The sequence below is a fragment of the Hydra viridissima genome, unplaced genomic scaffold, assembly GCF_058129835.1.
Source record: "Hydra viridissima isolate aposymbiotic clone 2 unplaced genomic scaffold, HvirCarnegie_v1 scaffold_1, whole genome shotgun sequence".
Taxonomy (NCBI): domain Eukaryota; kingdom Metazoa; phylum Cnidaria; class Hydrozoa; order Anthoathecata; family Hydridae; genus Hydra; species Hydra viridissima.
In genome coordinates, this window is record NW_028324300.1 from 2,667,452 (window position 1) to 2,689,815 (window position 22,364).

At 30.6% G+C, this 22,364-nt stretch overlaps 1 long non-coding RNA gene, 2 other non-coding genes and 2 pseudogenes across 6 annotated transcripts; 1 reads left to right on the forward strand and 4 right to left on the reverse strand.

Annotated features, from left to right (window-relative positions):
* Nucleotides 1–5,519: 5,519 nt before the first annotated feature.
* Nucleotides 5,520–8,088, reverse strand: LOC149892898 (uncharacterized; annotated as a pseudogene). The gene is made up of 4 exons (XR_016450678.1): nt 7,405–8,088; nt 6,601–7,262; nt 5,990–6,208; nt 5,520–5,744 (listed from the first exon to the last, which is right to left on the reverse strand). The product of XR_016450678.1 is annotated as an uncharacterized LOC149892898 (transcript).
* A 407-nt stretch (nt 8,089–8,495) lies between these two features.
* Nucleotides 8,496–8,567, reverse strand: Trnac-gca (transfer RNA cysteine (anticodon GCA)). The gene has a single exon. It is a non-coding gene; the product is annotated as a tRNA-Cys (tRNA).
* Nucleotides 8,568–10,051: 1,484 nt separating this feature from the next.
* On the forward strand, nt 10,052–16,343 carry LOC149892899 (uncharacterized). Of its 2 annotated transcripts, none has more exons than XR_016450740.1 (4): nt 10,052–10,225; nt 14,779–14,938; nt 15,052–15,195; nt 15,915–16,343. It is a non-coding gene; the product is annotated as an uncharacterized LOC149892899 (long non-coding RNA). The 2 variants fall into 2 exon arrangements; XR_016450744.1 differs by having other exon boundaries at nt 15,100–15,195.
* On the reverse strand, nt 11,974–13,483 carry LOC149892900 (uncharacterized; annotated as a pseudogene). Its single transcript, XR_016450725.1, has 3 exons — nt 13,390–13,483; nt 12,990–13,025; nt 11,974–12,626 (listed from the first exon to the last, which is right to left on the reverse strand). The product of XR_016450725.1 is annotated as an uncharacterized LOC149892900 (transcript).
* A 2,389-nt stretch (nt 16,344–18,732) lies between the features above and the next one.
* Nucleotides 18,733–18,804, reverse strand: Trnac-gca (transfer RNA cysteine (anticodon GCA)). The gene has a single exon. It is a non-coding gene; the product is annotated as a tRNA-Cys (tRNA).
* Between the last annotated feature and the right edge of the window lie 3,560 nt (nt 18,805–22,364).

A 22,364-nucleotide genomic window follows, 5' to 3' on the forward strand; every position in this document is an offset into this window, starting at 1 on the left:
CACTATAATTAGAGAGCAATTGCTAATGGTGTTCTAATTATTGTCCTCAGTAACTGTGTAACTCCAAAGCCATCTAGCATTAATTACATAAACATAAAAGAATGGCATGAAACAAAACACAAAAGAGTGGCATGAAACAAAACACAAAAGAGTGGCATGAAACAAAACACAAAAGAGTGGCATGAAACAAAACACAAAAGAGTGGCATGAAACAAAGCACAAAAGAGTGGCATGAAACAAAGCACAAAAGGGTGGCATGAAACAAAACACAAAAGAGCGGCATGAAACAAAATTTTTGTATCTGTACACTCAATTTGTAGCTGGCATAAAGTTCAATGCCAGCTACAAATTGAGTGTACAGATACAAAAATTTTGTGCTTCACAATCTTACCACCCAGAGAATAATAAATCAAAATATTTTTTTTTAACTTGCAATAGAATTTAAAATAAAGTAGCAGCCCAGGATCAAAAAAGAAGTAATTTCTTGATGTCAGTTATAACCTATACGTTTGTCATAACAATTTACTAATTGACTAATAGTTAAATGTTTGTAAAAAAAAAAAAAAATATTTTTCAAGTTCAAATGCTTTGGAAATAGAAAATAGTTTTCTAGAATCTGAATAATATATCTGAATAAATGTTATAGGTTAAGTTTAAAAATAACAATAACATGATGATGATGATGATGATGATGATGATGATGATGATGATGATGATGATGATGATGATGATGATGATGATAATGATGATGATGATGATGATGATGATGATGATGATGATGATGATGATGATGATGATGATGATGATGATGATGATGATGATGATGATGATGATGATGATGATGATGATGATGATGATGATGATGATGATGATGATGATGACGATGATGATGTTAATAATAATGACAAAATAACAACTTATTAGTAATTATTAAAGAAACAGTAGATGCGTTATATGAGAGGAAGAAAATAAAAACATGGAATCATCTTTCATGTACCTGATTTTGTTATGTTAAAATCATTAAGAAAATTTATAAAAAATTTATCAATGTTTCCGACCGTTGTAAATTTTGAAAACATTAAAATATAACATAATATATTACAATATATTGTAATATATTATATATATTGTAATATATTATATGTATTTTAATATATTATAATATATTATAATATATATAAAGACTTTTTCTTAGATTAACTTTGCTGCGTGCAGCCGGGCATTTTCATTTTGCAATATTAATCCTTTTCGGTTGACCAGACCTGGCCGTTTTACCAACAATTGGTTGTGCAATCTATCCAATTGTTGGCAATTCAGCCGTAATTGTTTCTCTCGGTTTCAATAGTTCAAAATGGATTATGCCTCCACAGTCCCACCAAACGCACAACAACTCTATCTTTAAAGTAAGGGATGGTTTAGCAGTGGGTTAGCTCATTGATTTGGAGAAAGCCATTGTTTGGTGGGCTTTTTGGTGTTGTACAAGACCCATTTCTCGTCACCAGTAACAATCTTTCGTAAAAACGGCTCACTTCTTTGTCTGCATAAAAGAGATGTGAAAATTGTACGCCGTTGATCTTTATTCATCTCAGACAATAGATGTGGGACCCATATACCCTCCTTGTAAACTTCCCCGATTTCTTGAAGATGACTTTGAACTGTTGACCAAGTAGTTTGAAGAGTATTTGCTACTTCCTGGATAGGGTAAGGTTGCTAATATTGTACCGATGCCTATATTGTACTTTTAACATAAGTCGTTATTTTTACAACCCACAAGAAATTTTTTAATTTATTTTTTATCTTTGCTGAATGAATTTAAGGAGTCAACTGTTTTTTTTTTGTTTTTTTTTTTGTCATCTAACTGCATTAAGGCCAGAGTAAGTTCTTTTTGGTTTGTTATTGGAGGTTTCTTATTTTAGGGATTTTAGGGATTTGGCTAGTCGTATTTCACTAAAGAAAGTAGAAGATATGATTTGTTCAGTGAATTTATGTTAAAGCATAATTTATCTAAATTCGAAATAACTATTTAAAATTTAAAATACCTTATTGTTGGTTGACAATTTTTTTAACTAACTAAATGTCAGATTAGTTGCATAAATTGTACCTCAAGGCAGATCTTTAATTGTACCAACGCTACCATTCTGACTTCCAATACGAACTTCACCACTTAAATAAAAAAAGAAAAATTCCAGTATTTCTTTTGTATTGAAAAGTAGTCCTTACAAAGATGCACTCTCTAGTTCAGTTTTACCAATATCAGCTAAAAAGATAGAACAGGGCGTGAAATGGTGTAAAAAAGATAGAACAGGGCGTGAAATGGTGTAAAAAAGTTCAAGAATGCAAATACATCACTTCATAGTGAAAGCTGGTTTTGTTACCTTTGTGAAGAAAACATAAAAAAGAATATGATAAAATGTCTTGCTTGCCAAGGCTGGTTTCATGTTGACTGTGCAGGTGTTAATCAAAAACAGAAACAATATAACTGCAACTTTGACCAAAAATAAAGTTTTTATGTGTTTTATTTTACATTATTTAGTATAATTGTTTTTAAAACAGATATAGTATATATTGTTTTACATTACTTAGGATAACTATTTTTAATACCCTATTCTAATCTTAGCTAACCTATTGGTAAACATACAATTTAAATAAAAACTGTACCTATGTGGTGATACCTGTTTTCGGCATTTTCCACAAGAAAAAAAAGTTCAAGTTGCACAGAGTTTATTAAAAAAAAAACTTCATTTTATTGTATCATGGCCAGTTCGGTGTTATGTTATGTTATATCAGAACATTTCCAATTTAATAAAAACCATTCATTTTAATCAGTTCTTTTAATCCCTTAAATCTAAAATCATAAAATATTTGTGAAGTTGTAAAGTAATTGAAATCAAGAAAGTGGTACAATATTGGATTACAATAGTACAATTAAGGATCTAGTTTCCTTCATTGTACTCTCAGCGCTATTTTTTTAATTTGATTCTTCAAGACTTAAAGCTTTTTAAATTTTGAGTTTTTTTAACATCTGTACAACAAGCAAACCCTAAATTACGAAATACAATTGAAAATCCATGTTTCCACTCAATAGATTGCCTATTTTTTTAAATTTGGTCTTAGGGGGTACAATATCGGTAACCTTAACTTACCCAGTTTGGAATTCGTTCCCAACAATATTTATAAAGTGGCATTATCAAAACCTACTGAGCACCCACTTCTATGACATTAGAAAAGTCAAAATCATCATTAGAAAATTTTCTAAACCAACGTTAGCACTTATTGACCTTCAATACGTCATCACAAACACATCACAAATTTTTGTTGTTGCTATTTTTGCACTAACACCTGATCGAAAATGAAACAGCATGCAATACGTAAATGTTCTTCAGTTGGTTGATCTTCCGCCATTTTACACCAGAGTAATAAAAACGTTTAAATTCACTTTAGTCATTTAGTTAAGGTCACAGATATTATATTGTGCAATAAAACACGTCTGCATGCATTTATGCCTTGAGCTAGCCTGAAACAAATATTCCACACTATAAATAATTGATTACTTATGGGTACCCCTAATATATGTAGATGAGAAATCCAATAATTGTTCCTTAGGAATAGTTGGTACCATTCTTAAAATAACAATATGGCCTAACATTTGCCAACACTGATCTCCATAATAACTGGATAGCGCAACTCCGAGCAAAACTTTTAATTTTTTGACGCCAAAATTGCCATATTGGAAAGCCCCAAAACTTTAAATCCCGTAAGCTTTAAGTTCTATTTTTCGGCTAAACGCTTTAAATACACATATCAGATTTTAGCGTTCTGGGGCTTTCCAATATGGCGATTTTGGCGTCAATTTTGATATTACAGATGCGCTATCCAGTTATTATAGAGATCAGTGTTTGCCAAGTAGACTATTAAATATTAATTTGATTTACTTATTTATTGGTTCATGATACTTGAGTCACAAAGTTTTGTTTTAGCTGTTGAGTATTTTTCACATGTTTTTTCATATTTGTTTGCTGGAATCATAATGTCTGGCAAATCACTTGTATTTTCTCTCTCTCTCTCTCTCTCTCTCTCTCTCTCTCTCTCTCTCTCTCTCTCTCTCTCTCTCTCTCTCTCTCACTCTCTCTCTCTCATTTAATCACTTCTAAAATCTAGCCAGAAAAAGCAAAAATGATATGATGCAGATTATTTGTTGATATTTTATAATACTAATAAGCTACCATTTTTACATTTTTTTGTTACATCGTTAATTCAAGTGTGCGGATGCGTCAAATAAATTTGGCGCTTTAGCGATGCCCTCGATAAAGTTATTTCCATTTATTATCCGGCCCGAAATCATATAACAAAACAGTATCCGGTGCGTCTAAATATCATTACTCAAAGACATCTTCTGTTTTAAACAACATTTTTAAAACAGAAGATATCTTTGAGTATTGATATTTAGAGTCCTCCGACCAATCCTTGCAGACTGCCCTCTCCTCTCCAGAGAAGACCCAGTAGCACGTCGAACTTAAGTTAGCCTCCCCTTTGAAGAGCAGGCGAAATAAAAAAAAAAAAAAGAAAAGTATCAGTTTAATAAAAGCACACAGGCTTAGGCCAGCTATAATTGATCTCAGCCATTTGGCCAAGAACCGATCAATATATTTGATAAAGTCATTATTCTGGGAGATTGTAGGCGAACCATACCTAATTACAATTTCTTAGCAAATTTGTATCTAAATTAATGCCAAATTATAATCTTTGCCAATATATATATATATATATATATATATATATATATATATATATATATATATATATATATATATATATATATATATATATATATATATTGGTAACCAAAGATATTGTTTTCTTGATAGAAATTCCTGTTTATTTCATACTTCTACTCGTGTCACATGATAGAGCCGAAAATATTTATCCTCGAAAATATCACCGAAATATTTCATAACCGAACAATTTAGAACCGAAAAGTAGGCGCGTCCTATGATTCAACCGAATCCTAAATTTCAATTTAGAACCGAATATGAGAAATTTATTACACATCCGAAAATATTCACGAAAAAAATTAGAACCGAAATAATTTCAATCGAATTTTCGATCGAAATGTCATAACTGTATTTAGAACCGAAAAAACTTTGATCAAAAGTCATAATTGATTTTAGAACCGAAATTCATTGAAAAGGTTTACAATCGAAAGTTCTAGCACCGAATTATTTTAGTTTTACCATATCGGAGGCAAAAACCCTTTAATTTCCTATTTTTTAATGATAGATTTTTTGTGTTTTTTAAGCCAACTAAAAGAAATTGGAACTTACCTGGGTTAGCAACCATCGAGTTTAATTGAAACCAATTGGTGGTATTGGTTAAATTAATGCATTGATAAAGTTGAAGGAGTTCCTTCATTATTTTATCCTAAGGCTGCATATTAAAATCACCAATTAGAATATAATATATATGTATATATATGATCTATATGTAATTTACAATAGTAAATAATCAAACAGTTCCTCCAACTAAGACACAAAAACATTTAAAAAGTTTTCAATTTCTGAACGACAAATTGGACATCTTTTGTTTCTGTCATTTGCAAGGATATCTGAACACCGAAGACAGATACAAAAGTGTCTACATGGCAGAACAACAACTTCTAAAGGAAGTGCAAGGCATATCTTGCACAATGTCTCAGCAGGCCTGGTCTCTTGTTGATAATCCTGAACATTCTCTTGTGGATTTTCGTCCTAAAATTAAATTTCAAAAATGAAATTAGATAAAAACATTCTAATGGTACCTTACAATATAAAAATTATACCACAGCAAACTTTATATTTTCGTCCGAAAACATAAAATTTGCTGTAGTATAATAATGTTGTCTAATCACCCTATCCGAGGTATTAAAATATTTAACTGAAACATTTACTACACCAAATTATTTCATTTTCAGAATTACTTTATAATGTGCATGAGTTTTGACAATTTATTTTACCTGCTCTTGTTCTGTATCTCCCATTGATGTGAGTTTGATGTCATTAAAGAAGAAAGCTGAAGCCTTAAGAAACTTTGTTTGAGTCCACTCTCCTGTGGAAAGTTTTTCTTCATAACTTTGTAATCCTTCAAAAGATCGAACTCTCTCTCTTCTTTGTCCTCTTCAAGATTGATGACCATTTTGTGATTGGTTGAGTTCCAGTTCTGCATTCAGGATTATCTAAAAATTTATTAAAAAAATCTTTTGATGCATTTTTATTAAAAGAAATTCAAACAAACAGAGATTGAAAGTGCAAATGCAATAAAGATTACATATATATCATCAAAATGTTATTAAGGGCAGAAATGAGCAAGCTGTCACAAATAAATCATCATAATCACACTTTCAAGCTGTTTCAAAATATGAGCAAATGGTTTGATTTGTAAAATATTTGTTAGCACAAATTTAAATAGTGCAATTGTGAAATTATGATAGCTAATTTATATGTTGATTTGCACCTATCAGAAGAGATCCTAATACCTTAATGGATTACAAAGTAAATCTAGTTACTTTGTTATGAGTTTAATCAATGGAATTTAGCCAGTACAATATTCATTCAAATATGGCAATACCTGATGATATATATCATCTAGAAACCTCCAGAAGCTAGGGTGAGCAGTCATGCATCTATTCATTTTTGAATGCAGTGCTTCCGAGACATTGTTGGTTCTGAATTGAAGTCCATGCACAGAAAAAAAAGCTGGGGTTTGTGTTGTCATCCAATACTTCTCAAAGTAATACAAAAACTTTCTCATTTTTTCACGAGTTTCAATGTTAGCGAATTGACTCATCTCTGTTTTGAGTAAATCTACTTCTGCTCTGATGAGAACACTAGGCAAGAGGCACATGGCAACAAATTTCCGGCCCCACCTCCTAATTGCAGGGTTATTGATGTACTCAGATTGAAGACCAACGGCTTTGATTTTTCTCAAAATTGCCTGGCCATAATAGAACCGGCAACCAGTCAATCTTATTTCAGGGAAGACGACCTTCAAGGCACTGCCTATTGCTGCTTCATAGTCAGCCATAGAAATTCGTGGTTGAAAGTCACTTGAAAGTTCCTTAATTTTTCTAAATATGGCGATGTAAATACCTTCTTTTCTCCCAGTCATAAGTACATGAAATACAGGAAAGACAATGTCACAATGCACAATGGAGATATTTAGTAGTTGACCTCCTTTAAAGATGCTAGGAACAACGCGAAATGTTGCATCAATAAAAATAATTGTAGAGCCTGAAAAAAACGAAAAAATTTAGTACTGAAAAATATTACAAAAATAGAGTATTCTGAGCAAGCTAAGGTTAAAAGATGTTGAATGAATTTCTAAAAAAGTTTCACAAAAAGTCATCAGTTTTGAGCTAAATTACTGTGCTACCTGAGAGTATTTGTAGTAGTGCTGATGAACAAAACAGTATGGCCAACTGGTCTTCAAATGTGACGATTCCTTTCAGAATGTTGGTAAATGGATTTGGTTCAGATATTGCCAGTACTGCTTCTTCTACGCTGTTGGGATTTGCATTATACAGAGTTTTTCTTGCACCACGAAGTATCTGTTCACATTTTAAGTAGGATAAAGAACTTTTAACATTTTCAGGACATTCTTGAATAATTTCCATGTAAATCTGGCGTAATGGAATTTGTGTAGTTGCAGCTTTCAGTCTCATTTTTTCCAGCGCTTCCAAATGGCTAAAATCTTCTGTTTTGGAATCACAAGAGTGGCCTCGTATTGTCTCAAGTAAATCACTTCCTTCGCGTATTTTTGCAGTTCCAACACACAATTGATAGTTTTTGCATTTTAAATAAATGTAACCGTTGTGATTCTTGTTTTTTACATAGCAATTATTCCCAGCTATGTAGAGGAATGAATTTCTTCTTTCACCTTCAACTTTTTGATATTCCATTCTGTTGTTATTATTCCACCAACTACGAGATATTTTTGAAAATAAACAAAGTTATTTTACAATTTGTTATGTTAGACTGTATTTCAAACAGCAAGCGCTTTAAACTTATATTATAAAAGTATAAAAGTATAAAACTTATAAAATTTATAAACGCTAAAATAATTCGGTGCTAGAACTTTTGATTGCAAACCTTTTCAATGAATTTCGGTTCTAAAATCATTAATGATTTTCGATCGAAAATTCGATCGAAGTTTTTTCGGTCCTAAATACATTTATGACATTTCGATCGAAAATTCGATTGAAATTATTTCGGTTCTAATTTTTTTCGTGAATATTTTCGGATGTGTAATAAATTTCTCATATTCGGTTCTAAATTGAAATTTAGGATTCGGTTGAATCATAGGACGCCCTTCTACTTATGCATTAAAAGTTATTTATATCTGATCATACTATTTATGTAAAAGTATGTCTCTTTCCTATTTCCATAATCGGCATAACTAGAAACGAAGGAAAAAGAATATAAACCGGTTTTTTTTTGATTGAGGAATATGGAGGTAAAAAGGAAAGGGGACACCCGGGTTTGAACCGGGGACCTCTCGATCTGCAGTCGAATGCTCTACCACTGAGCTATATCCCCATACTGCAATTTGTAGTTAAAATTTATTATTGTACATTTCAACTGTTATATCAATGAAATTTAACTAATACCCAGATAACACATGGACGTTGGCCCGATGTCTTGCCGACATGTTTTATATCGGCATTAGATCAGCATCGTTTTACTTCATCGGTCCGATGTCGGTCCGACATAAATTAAATTAACTTATGTTCGATCGGAAAACATCATCGGCTTGATGTCTGCGATTTCACCATAAAATGAGTTGTTCTGTTAATGTTTACAATGCGCAGGCGTAATCATACTAAACGTGCGCAAATGGTCGCATTTCTTGTCTTAACACGTTGACTGCCAATAGGATTTTCGTAAAATGTCTAAAAATTATTTTCACATTTTAGGTTTAATTTAAATAGAATAGGTCAAAATAAAAGTATTTCGTTTGTTTTGAGATATTTTTGAAGTGATTTTTGTATTTTTTTAAGTTTCCCCCACCGGTGGCCGACGTGGCGCCAATGCCCATAGCCGAAGGGTAGAATGACAAGCTAAAGTTTAACATGTCGTGCGGCATATTAACTTTAGCTTGTTGAAATAACCTTGATCAACGTCGATCAACGTTATTTCAACGTTGTTTCAACGTTTTGTGCTTGCTGGGCTACTATAAAATATGTTTTATGTCTATATAACTTAGTTGTATTTTTTCCGGACAGTTCCTGATCAGCTATTCATCAGCTAATTCATCATAATAAGGTAAATTGCCAATGTCATTTTTAAGTTTTTGTTTACGTCCTGCCGATGAGCAGCCGCCCATCAAAAATACATAAAAATTACATCTGTAGCCGATTAAATGCGGACGTCGCGCCGATATCGGGTAGATGCTAGGTTGTAGAGTTAGAGCCCAGTAAAGTTTGAGGACGCTGTGTTGGAGGCTGTGTATTGGACCAAGATTCATGCCAAACGCAATAGGAGCTTGCTGAAACCTTGGAAGTGATTCGACAAAAATTTCAAAGCGTCTTAAGGCTATGAATATGTTACAATAACAAGGTAATTGGGTTGCACATGAATTCAAGATGAGAAACTTGGAACACCGTTTTTTCACTTCTGAAACAACTGCTTCAAAGCCGAATTCGGTAAGGTTTTTTTGCACTGGCTTGTAACGGCGGGCGAAAAGTAGATCCATTGCAACAACCCAAAGCGCTGAAAATTGTAACCAAGGTCATATATTAACTTCAACAGCAAAACCAAATATTCATAGTACACTCTTAAAAAAGTTCAGGCAAACTCTGTCCGGAATGGTTCAGGTCGACAGATTTACCTGAACATTCAGGAAATTTACCGTATCGGTTCAGGTATTTTAGCAAACTAGCTGAACACTTAGTGTAAAACTCCTGAAATGTTCAGGCAAAAGAAGTTGCGTGAACTTTTCTACCGGAACGTTCAGGTGTTTTACCGGAAACATCAGATAAATCGCCTGAAAATATAAAATTATTTTTCTGCGCCAACAGCAATCGCCATTAAAGCTTTTAGAGGTCGCATGTGCTTGCTTTCTCTTATTTTAAAATTTTTTATTAAAAATGAGCATAAAAAAGTTGTCAGAGTCAAAGTTGGCAGAATATTTATTATCAAAAGGACTATCTATAGATGCTACAGAACATCTATAGATGCTACAGAAAAGCTTAAAAGTAAGCTATCTTTTCATATTTTTTGCGAACGTACGTAAAAGAGATGTGTATATAGTAAATTTACGTATTTATATATGTATATTTACATATATATATATTACATTTACATACATATAAATGTATATATTTTTTGCCAACGTACGTAAAAGAGATGTATATATAATAAACACATCTCTTTTACGTACGTTCGCAAAAAATATACACACATATATGAAAAAATTATTAAAAACGAACAATTTAAAAAAAAGTTATGACGTTTTTAGTAGAAAATTTTCGATATATGGATTTATTGAAGAAATTGGTTCCAAAAAAATTTTTTTTTTCACTGAAATTGTTATAACTTTGTCAAATCTTATCCAAATGCCTAAACCTTGGTATCAAAAGATAGATGTAAGAGTAGGCTACAAGTTCACATAACTCTATAGATAGAAGGGGTGTATAGAGGGCCAGAGGGGGGAACCGGAACACCATCGTAACCTTAAAAAATACAAGTTTTTCACACGAAAGAGTGTTTTTCTGATAAAATATGTTATCTTTATACACAAAAAGTTAATATAATTTGCTTCCATTCCATTTCCAAATATTAGTGGTCTTTTTTAGATTAAAGGGTGGACGTCTTTGTTATGTTTTAACACCCTCGTAGTGAAATGTTACATTCTTAAACATATTTAAACCTAAAAAACACTGATTATATTTTGTGTTAAAAAGTTTAAATTATATTTTCTTACTTTACATCATATACAAGTGGTGTATAAATTGACATTAGGGTCGGGGCATGTGCCATGCTTAACGCCCCAACCCCCCCCCCCCCGCACCCCCCGGCCAGTCTTATCCAACCTAAAAAAAAATTTTTAAATATATATGAAGAAAGGTTTTAAATAGAGTTTATAGAAAAAGAGAAATAAGTATTCAAGATTATTTTACTATGTTAGTTAGGGAAGGGGCATGTGCCACGTCCAACGTCCCCCCTCCAATTCTTATTTAAGCTTGAAAATGTTTTTATATTGTGTTTATTTAAAAAGAGAGATATAACTTTACAAATCTTACCACATTACAAGATGCAAGTTGGAGTATCCACCCTAAAAATAAGCCAAAGATAAAATAAATTTAAAAAATTTTTAAAATACAAAATATAGTAAATTTATGTCTTGGCTTTTAGTAAATGATATTATTTAAAATTCCAATAATGAAACTAAATAAATCATTTTTAACAATAGACACCACGTGAAGGTAAGTCAGAGCCGTCTATCAAAAATGTTTTGCAAGCTACACAACTTGCTGTACCATATTTGCAAGCTACAAAACTTGCAGTACTCTTTTTGCAAGCTACACAACTTGCTGTACCATATTTGCAAGCTACAAAACTTGCGGTACTCTGTCGGTAATTCTTAAATAAACAAAAAACAAAAATATTTTATATAATATATTTTATATATATTTAAATATATATATATATATATATATATATATATATATATATATATATATATATATATATATATATATATATATATATATATATATATATATATATAATTTTATTACTTGGTTTTATTAACTTTCTGTTATTGCTGATATGTTTTAACTTTTAATGAATATCTTGTTTTAAAATTATTATGTTTTCATTATTAACTTTTATTGATTATTATTATTATGTTATGATTATTATCTATTATTTTACTTATCTGTATACTTGAAATTATCAATATTAAAAATAAAATAGCATATCAATAACTTTTATATTCCATTTAGGAAAATATTAATTCACCTGTTATAACATCAGCAGCAAGCTGTATTTTTTTCATCTTATATTTAGCAGCTTCCATATCTGTCTTATCTTTTTTCCAGTAAGAAATAGTGTAAATTCTGTCATGTAATCCCTTGTTTACCTTTTCAACTCTACCATCATAAATGACAGGTTTGGAATTGTCAGCATCATACCACTCATGACCAAGTTTTCTGCCTACAATTCTCTCCGACATAACATCATCTAAATCTTCAAGTTGCTTTGCAGATAAGTGTTTATATTTATGCATCATTTCAGTGGTAGTTAAAATACAGAGCTCACGCTCTAACTTTCTTTTTTCTTTTTCGTCTATTTTTTGACGTTTACAACCCAGTCTACCAGTAATCTCTGCTCAAATTTCATTATGTAGTAATCGTGTTTTCATTCTTTTTTTACGTGCTATGCAAATAGACCACTTAACTACCTTTTCTCTAGACAACTCGTCCAGATTATCAAGATAATCGATCGTCCTATTCTTTTTGGATCTTAATTTGCTAGATATATAACAAATTGTTGCATTAGGGCATCGTCCTTTGGCATCACTAAACATACCCATTAATTCTTCGCTGTCTATATTGTGAAGCCTTGCACTCGCTGTCTCCTTTTTGAGTGCTGCTTTAATAGAAAGGGAGAAATATTTTTTATATTGACGAGTCAAGACTTCCTCAACTGTATTAAGACAAGCTGAAGTCATTTTTACAAGTTGGTCATCAATGGGGCATAAAGTTGTAATAGGTTGTAAAATATTTGGGGCAAGTTTTGTTCCAAAAAAATCAACTTTTCTGCAAAATAAGTATAAGTAAAGATAAGTATACAATAAGTAAAGAACATTAACTTAAGTTTTTTAAGTGTTTCTATATATAGGAAGATATTTTAAATGTTTTATTAATATTTACTTAATTTTAACTATTTTCTCTTTGTGATTATGTAAATGTTTTTTTAATTAATAAACCCAATATTTATGTGACTTATACTTACGAAATCTTAAAAAATCCACAAAAAGTTGGGTAGGATCTAAACAAGATATAAATGTTAGACATGCTTGTATAATAATTTAAACACTAATCCACAGATAAAGAAGTATATAATCCAAATATGATAAAAGACAATAACAATGATTATCATTAAATGATATGTTTTATAATAAACCACATATGAATAAGTATATTACATACTTCATTAGATTAATCTTAACAAAAAACTTCTTAGTGTTTTTAAAATATTAAATGTTAGTGTTTTAAAATATTAAAGCTGTTCCTATTGAATGCCAACAGTTTTAATCTGAAACATTAATCTTTTTTTATATGTTATATAAATAACAATTAAGGTTTTACATTTATCATTATTTTTGGATATGAGAAAAAAAAATTGAACTTACTATCTGTTAGTGTAGCCACAAGATTTTTGTTGGCATTGTCCATATTTAATTAAATCTAATAATATAAATCAAAATAATTCAAAATAAGATTTTCATTTGAATCCCCCCCCCCCTTATCCAAATTTCGGCCCCCACCCGGATTTCGCTTAAAAAAAAAAATAACAGAAAAACCGAAATTAGGTACCTAAAGTCCAACACTAATTAGAGTAATTGCTAATCTTCATCATGCATTGAAATTTGGCATGTTCATAGAAAATGCATAAAGCAAACTATTTTAATAATAAAAAATGCGGACTTTACATTTCTTCGACTACAAGTCCAAGTGACAACATCAACCAAATTTTCATGCAAAATTCTCAGCAAAATACTCCATAAAAAAGTATGGTAGCGATACACAATAATGATATAAAAAACAAGCCTAACCTTTCTTTTTTTCAAAAGTTGTCAAGGTTTATATATGTTTCTAAAAAGAACCACCTCAAAAAACCGTTTGCCTAGAGCTACCTGAAAAAAGTGGTATACTTGGTAAAACACAAATTAAACTAATTGCTAATCTTCATCATGCGTTGAAATTTAGCATGTGCGTAGAAAATACATAAAAGAAACTATTTTAATAATAAAAAAAGCGGACTTTACATTTCTTCGACCCCAAATTCAAGAGAGAACATCAGCCTAATATTTAGGAGCAAAATATCACATAAAAAAGTTTAGTAAACATAATAAAAGTTTTAAAAAAGTGAAGATTAGTCTTTCTTCTTTCCAAAAAGTATCTATGTGTATATATGTTTCTAAAAAGAAACTCCACAAAACTACGTCTGCCTCACGCTGCCTCAAAACAAAGTTAAAAAAGTGAGAGCCAAAATTTTAGCATAAAAATCGGTTCCGTAAATCGCTATTTCCGCGTACCTATATGTATGTAAATGTAATACATACATATGTAAATATACAGATGTATATATACACAATGTATATACATTAGGGTGGTCCAAAATTATAAACTATTGAAATTCATTTCTCCACAAGGCTGCCTTTGTTCCTATTAATATTTGCAATATTGTAGCCAAACTTGAAGTAAATCTGATAATATTTAGGGGTTGCTATAAATTTTGACTTTTTGAACACTATGATAAAAAATCAAAAAAATTAATTTTTCTAAGATGCATCTTGTATGAATTACAAGATGCATTTTTTTGATTACAAGTTACATGCAAAACCTATACGACAAAAAAATATTTAAAAATAAAAGTATTTAAAAGTTACAAGATGATCTTGTAACTTTTAAATATTTTTTTTGTCATATAGGTTTGGCTAAAGTATTCTTAGGTTTTGCTAAAGTAAAATTAAAGAAAATGATTTTACAAGCAGTCTTATATTATATTCTTATCTTAGTTTCAGAAGGATTTCTGTTGCAATTTCCCAGAGTCAAATGATTTTTTGGCTCATTGGGAGCAAATAACGCCACATGTTATTTCTTGGTCAAGGCAAAAGACAAATTTGATGGTGAAGCAGATTCTAGATGAGCTTGATATGCAAGACAACACTTCTATAGGTATCTTAGTGTTATAAAACAATATGGCAGGGTGTATTTGATATGTAAAATCATTATAATGTTTTATAAATTAATAAAATGATTTCACTAACAAATTTGTTTTTTTAAAACAGGAATTGAAATGGATTTTTCATTCTTATTACTCCCCTTTATAATTAAAGTGCCATCAAAGAATAAAAGTTGTGCATCAGCTGCTTAAGTTGCAGAACATTTCATTCAATTTTATCCGGTATATTGGAATAATAGATTTCTAATAGGTATAAATTTATTCATATATGCATAAATTCTTCTAATAGATATAAATATATGTTCTAAATGTTATAATAATGTTATAAATTATACATATACATTTTTCTGTATAGCAATGTTAATAACATGTAAAGTTATTAAATGTATTCTTGTGCATATTACTACAAACTTAATATTATACCTAATATATTAAGTATAATATTAAGTTTGTAGTAATATGCACAATAATATATATTTAATAAATTTACATGTTATTAACATTGCTATACAAAAAAATGCCCTGTTGAGAGTCGGACTATCAAAGGAAGGGAAATACATAAATATTCTGACTTAAGATAATTCCGAGTTAAGCGAAGTTCTTGGTAAACCGTGATACCAGTATCTTGGTATATATACAGATTTTCAATCCTGCTTTTACTCTCTCTCTCTCTCTCTCTCTCTCTCTCTCTCTCTCTCTCTCTCTCTCTCTCTCTCTCTCTCTCTCTCTCTCTCTCTTTCATTCTCTCTCTCTATACATACATATATGTAGAGAAAATTCAAGGGGAATTGAAAATCTGTCCGACTTATCCAGGGTCCGAGTTAACAGGATTCTACTGTATGTTTAGTTATTAAATATAGTAAATATAGTATTAGTTCTAAGTTGTATGTGCTGATATTTATATTTATTATGTATTAAAATTACATTTTTTAAATGACTTATTTTAATTTCCTTACTGCGTCTAAATAGGCATCAACTCCGATCGAAGTTGTGATTCAAATTCTTACTCACAAGCATCCTTAAGTCATAGCTTTGGGTACTCATTGCTTTGTCGAACAATTATTTATTGTTACAGAGTGTCGAGCTATTCCTGTCAACAGATGTATATCTTATGCTGTGGACATATTAATTAAAGTTTATTTTTTAATGAACATGGAGTATGCGGAACAATGTAGCCATATATTGTACTTTTTGCAACATACCGCGTTAGGTTACCAAGATGAAACGCATCTATCGAGAGGAGCCAGTGACTTGTCGCTTTATCTTAGACAAAAAAGACTTAATTAATTTTCATATGCTGAAACATTTATATTTTAATAACTATTTCCTATATTGCTTTGTTAAGCGTAAATTTGTAATAATTATAAATTTAAATATATTGACTTTCTGAAAATCAAATATCGTTTTTACGTCTAAACCGAGTTCATTTATAATTACAATTTGGCATTTTACTGAATATTTAATATATTCAGGCCTACTAAAAACTAATATCGAATTTATGCCTAAACCAAGATAGTTTATAATCGCGATTTGGAATTTTACTGAATATTTACTCTTTTCAGGCAAAATACCTGAACTACTTCGTGCCGTATGGAACCAGACGAACATTCAGGTAAAATACCTGAACCTGAACCAGTTCAGGTTCAGGTTCAGGTATTTTACCTGAATGTTTTACCTGAATGAAAAAATTTTAATTAATACCGGAACCGAAAAAGTTCAGGTTCAGGTAAAAATCCTAAACCAGTTCAGGTTCAGGTATTTTACCTGAATGTTCGTCTGGTTCCATACGGCACGAAGTAGTTCAGGAATTTTGCCTGAAATTTCCATCATTTTACCGGAACTTTTTTAAGAGTGTAAGAAGCTAATGCTATGCATCTGGCTGGATCTGCTCGCAGCGATCTGCCACGAGCTACTCCAACCTAACAAAACCATCACTGAGGAATGCTACCAAAAATTTATGCAATTGAGCTGAGCATTAAAGATCAAATGCCCCCACTATGTTAAGACATGGTAAAAATGATCTTTTAGTACGATAACGCTTAGCCGCATGTTGCAAAAGTTGTTGAGGACTCTTCAGAGGCGCCTCAATAGAATGTCTTACCCCATCTATCGTATTAACCAGATATTGCTCCTTCCGACTACCACTTGTTACGGTTGATGACTCATGGACTGGCCGAGCAGCATTTTACTTTTTACAAAGAAGCCAAAGATTGGGTCGATTCTTGGATTGCCTTAAAAAACGAGGAATTTTTTCAACGCAGAATCCATATGCTGCCTGAAAGATGGGGAAATGTGTCATCTAACGATAGACAATACTTAGAATGAAATAAACTGTACCAGTTTCTCTGAATAAAGCTGCAAAGTTACAAAAAAAAATATTCAAAATTTATTTTTACCCCCAATATTTATCCGACCGAATTTCAAGCGTCTCAACTCCAGGACTTAAGATCGCTAAAAAAATTTACTTAAGAAAGTCCACGTTTGGATTTTAGCGTCATCGGAGACAGAGTCAGATTTAAAGTCTGAGCAATCAATGCATATAAAAATCTTTTGGTGATGTGCAAATATGTTTTTGATTTCATTTGTGTTAATCAGTTTTTCTATCTAAAACAATGTCAGCAAAAATTTATTGTGAAATAAATACTTATTAGCAAAACTTATACTATTTTAATGGTCCCAAACAGCACGAATTCAAAACAGCCGCTTTTGCCTGGGGCCAACCCTGTATACAATATTATGAACAATATCAATGGTTAAAAAACGTCTAAACTAACAGTTCATTGAGTTTTTAGTTTTAATTACGAGTCGAAATACGAGCTCTGCATTTCACTGATATTTAAAATAAAAAATAAATGATTTTAGGATTTAATTTTAAGAGACCACTTTGTATTTACAAGCCGAGGGGTTTGTTTAGGATTTTTTAGATTTTTTATTACATTTTCACAGTTTAAATAGTAAAAGGAGGAAAGCGGGTAAATTTACAGTTAAGCGGCCTAAAATAATTTTACTTTTCTGCTTAAAAAATACGGTGGAGAGTATAGATGTGCATTTAAATAGAATAAAAGTATGTACGCATGAGTGATTTTAAAAAAGAAAGAAACTTTTGCTAATTAAATAAAAATAGTAGAACGCGTTTGATTTTAAACACAAGAATACTGTATTTTATATAAATATCAAATATTTTTTTATATAAAATAAAATATTCTCAGATAAAACTTGTTTTAATTCTTGTTTTATTATTGTTATAATAAATTTTTTATTATTTTTTAAAAAGTAAATATTGATAAAGTTTGGGTGTCCCGTCAATATCCTTTGTAATTGATAAATTAAATGGCTATTTTCATAGTCTTTTAAAAACACATTAGCATGAACAATTATTACATTAACCTATATTCTTTTGCTATAATAACTAATCATAGCAAAAATAACTTTATATGCTGTGTGTAAATAAATTTACACATAGCATATAAAGTAACAAAATAATAAAAATTTCATAAAAATAATGTAATGAACATAGAAAAAGTTATATAAAGAATGCACAGTTCCGAAATAAAAAAATAAACAACAACTGAAAAACTACTTTAAAACTTATTTAATTTGCTTTTAATAAATATTCCATTATGTTTTTAGTCTCCACGAACAAGAGCGCAAAAAGAAAAAAAGTAAAGTTATTTTTAGGGCGCTTAACTGTAGATTTACCGGAAAGCGAAGGAATCGAAAATGACGAAAGTATAAGGGTAAAAACTTTCATTTATAAAAATACTTTTGATAAAGAACAAAAACTGTAAGGGGACACCCGGGTTTGAACCGGGGACCTCTCGATCTGCAGTCGAATGCTCTACCACTGAGCTATATCCCCACATACAGATATATTGAAAATTTCATATTATAAAGAAATTTAAATTGACAAAATTATTTGAAAAAGTCAGTTCGAAAAAAAATTTTTTAAAGGTATACCCCCGTTTTTTTATTCTAATTAACGAATTCAATGATGAAATGGTGTGTACGTTTTATGTGAAGTACGAAAAAATGTCTACAGTTAACTCTTCAATAGCATTTAACAAATATTAAAAACTTTTGATTAAAGAGAAAAGTGTGGGAAAAGATATGTTATGAGTGCTGTTAATAAAAAACTTAACTTAGGGCCTGTTTATATGGAAAGCGGGCTGGCTCGGCAAACGAGCCAGCCAGTTTACCGAGATATCGACGTCATCAATATTTTTAACTTAATTTTATTTTAAGTTTATATAAATAAACGAGCTAGCCCGGATTGCTAGATCTCACTGTTTTTTGCTGAGATCTCGGCAAACGGGCTGGTTAATTTCTTACATAAATTTGTACGCATGCGTAAAAACTCTTACATTTTTTAAATTTGAAAGTTTCCGCGTAAAATAATGAATTTAATAATAAAACTGACAACTTCCGTGTTCTTAAAATTTTAGTTGTTTTGCTTTTATAATTTACCAAAGATCCAGTATCTTTTAGGTAATATAAAGTAATAGCTACTTTTTTATCTGCTGATAGAGCTCTAGAGTAAGGCGAAAAAGGGTGAGGAAATAAATAAGGGCTTAACTCTGAAACCAAATTCATGAAAAGAAACCGTGAAAGGCTAAAGTTTGTTTTCCATACATCAATGGGAGCTACACCAGTTATTATATTATGCCACCATAAATCAGTTCTGCCAGTTAAACCAGCAACTACGATTTTTTCTTTTAAGGCGCCTCTCTCTTGCTTGTTTCATCTTTTGAAGTGATTGTGATCGTTTTCGTAAAAAAATAATTTTAAAAAAGTTATCAAATTTAAATTTGTAAAGCTTATATAACACAATTAGGCTTTTAAGAAGCATTATTTGTGTTATAATACCAGTTAAAGATATTGTTAAAATGCAATATGTTTTTTTTATCGCTAGCCGCCATCATTAAAGTTATTATCTTACCGATAAAGAGGCCAGCCCTGCTTGAAAAAGCCATGCTGACCTCGATATCATTATTTATTTTTTTGGCAAAAAATTCATAATTCATCAGCTAGCCCGGAAGAATTTTTTTGGCAAAAAATTCTTCCGGGCTAGCTCCGCAAACGGGCTAGCCCTTGTCCATATAAACAGGCCCTTAAAGTTAAGTCCCGTGAGACTTCACTTAATTATTTTAGTTTGCTTTTTAACTTAACTTAATGATAAAATAAATGAACAGTTTATATTTGTCAGAATATGCATGGAAACATCTTTAGATGAACTGAGTTCGAACAAAAAATGAAGAATTGATAAGCGACCGTATTACAGACAAGATTGTAATGTTTCGCTAGCATGTTTTTACATGAAAGTGATTTTACATGAAAGATTTAGATTTTTTTTATTTCTCGCAGGAATAAAAAAAGTGAACATGTTTTAATTGAAAAAAAATTTAATAACAAGATTTACAAAAATGTCAAAATCTCCATAGTTTCATTAAAAGTAAACTTTTACAGTTTTTGTTTTGAAGAATTGTTTCTTAGTTACTGCTTATCTACTATATTAGTATATCTTAGCTACTATATTTTTTCAATGTCTAATATAACCTTCGAAGATTCGGTTTTTTATACTTATATAAAGTTTTTTAAACAAACAGACAAAAAATCACTCCATGCTTGCTGGATAGAAATTTTAAGTTCTTGTGTCGTGTTATATTTATCTAGAATTTCCATTTCCAGTTCGTGCCATAATTGCCCATAAATTTTCAAATCAGATGAACAATGGTCGATCCAAAACACTTACATTTCTTTTTAGAACCTCTGTTTTACACTTCGTGCCGTGTGAATCGCTGCATTATCTTGTTGGAACTCATGCTATTGGAAAATCCTCTTCTTAGAAGCTAAACCTTCACTAAAGTAAACAAAAACCTTCACTAAAGTAAACTAAAACATCTTCTTGAAGATCTTGATAGTTCCTCTCATTCACTTTTGTTATAATAAAACAAAAAACAATACTTGCATTTTCTTATCAAGTAATTGTGGTGAATCCACTTCAGGTGGGCAGCTTGAAAGTGAAGATTTATCAAGATAGCACAGTTGAAGTGTGGATTGCACACTAACATTCTTTTTCATGTCGTAATTGCCAACTTATGACAAAATAAAGGATGCTATAGTGCAATCCATACTTCAATTATTTAATTTATGTCTTAATGACCCTTCGGTGTCCCTTCAGAACTGATTGTATTTGCCAAAAATCTGAGTACCATCTTTTCTGCACGCACTGAACAAGAGTTGTACAATTACAACTCTGCTGTTGCAATTTCTTTTAATAATTGCCTTTGCAGAATGATTTAAATGTTCAACTAAAGAACACATCATAGAGATACTCGTCCACTCGGGAACTGGCTTCAAGGGTTGCGTGACAACCAAGTGAATCTCATGATGACCAAACAAGCTTCAACCACATTGCTAAATTTGCTTATTTTTTGCTATTACTTAAATTTTCTATTATCATTATTATCATTATTATTTTTGTTATTATTATTATTATTATTATTATTAGTATTGTTGCTATAATTAAAAAATCACAAAAATATAAAGCAATTGATCAGTGTCCTTAATGTTGGAAGTAAAAAAATTTTTTTTAGGCTTTCAAAATGAAAGACTCTCTAAAAAATTAATAGACGTAGTTCTGTTAGTTTGTATTAATTTTTATTTTACAGAATACAGAACAACTTTCAAAAAGTCGTAGCTCGATAACATAAAGGTGAAAATAAATTCACAAAATACTCAAATGTTTCATACTTTTAGCATATAGACAATTCAAACGGTTGAAAGATGGAGATGAAAAAAAGAAATTTTATTCCACTAATTTTTCAGGGTTGAAGATGAGCTCTAAAAATATTTAAACCTGTAAAAGTGTGGGTGTGGTTATTTATTGAACCTTCAGCTAACACGTTTTTGACTAATGGTTCCTCCTCGAGCTTAAGATACAGCAAAAATTCAAGTTTTATTTTACCTGCAATAAAACATTTACTGTAGAGTTAAATTTCAATTGCATTTCTTCGCCCCATTCATTTTTTATGATGTAAAATAAGTTGTAATTATAATTGAAATTAAATTAAGAAACTTTAAAAAGTTAAATCAAAATTCAACCATATTTTATTTGTTAGCAACGCACTGTTATTTGGGCATATTTTGTCTTTTTTTGTTTTTTGTTTTCTTTATGAATTTCATAACAAACGTCAAAACTACTTCACAGCCGTTTGCTTTATTATTTGGCCAAAACAGAGCAGCTAACAATAATTAACAACACAAGTAAATAGCACTATGAAGAATGCATTATAAAACAGATAAACTTAATCCTAAAGATTTGAAAGAAAACTAAAATAAATAAACTTCGTTGCCTTCTTTGTTCGTTTATAAAGATATTAAGGTTGGGGCTACTGAGGGAGGAAATGAACTAAATGGTTC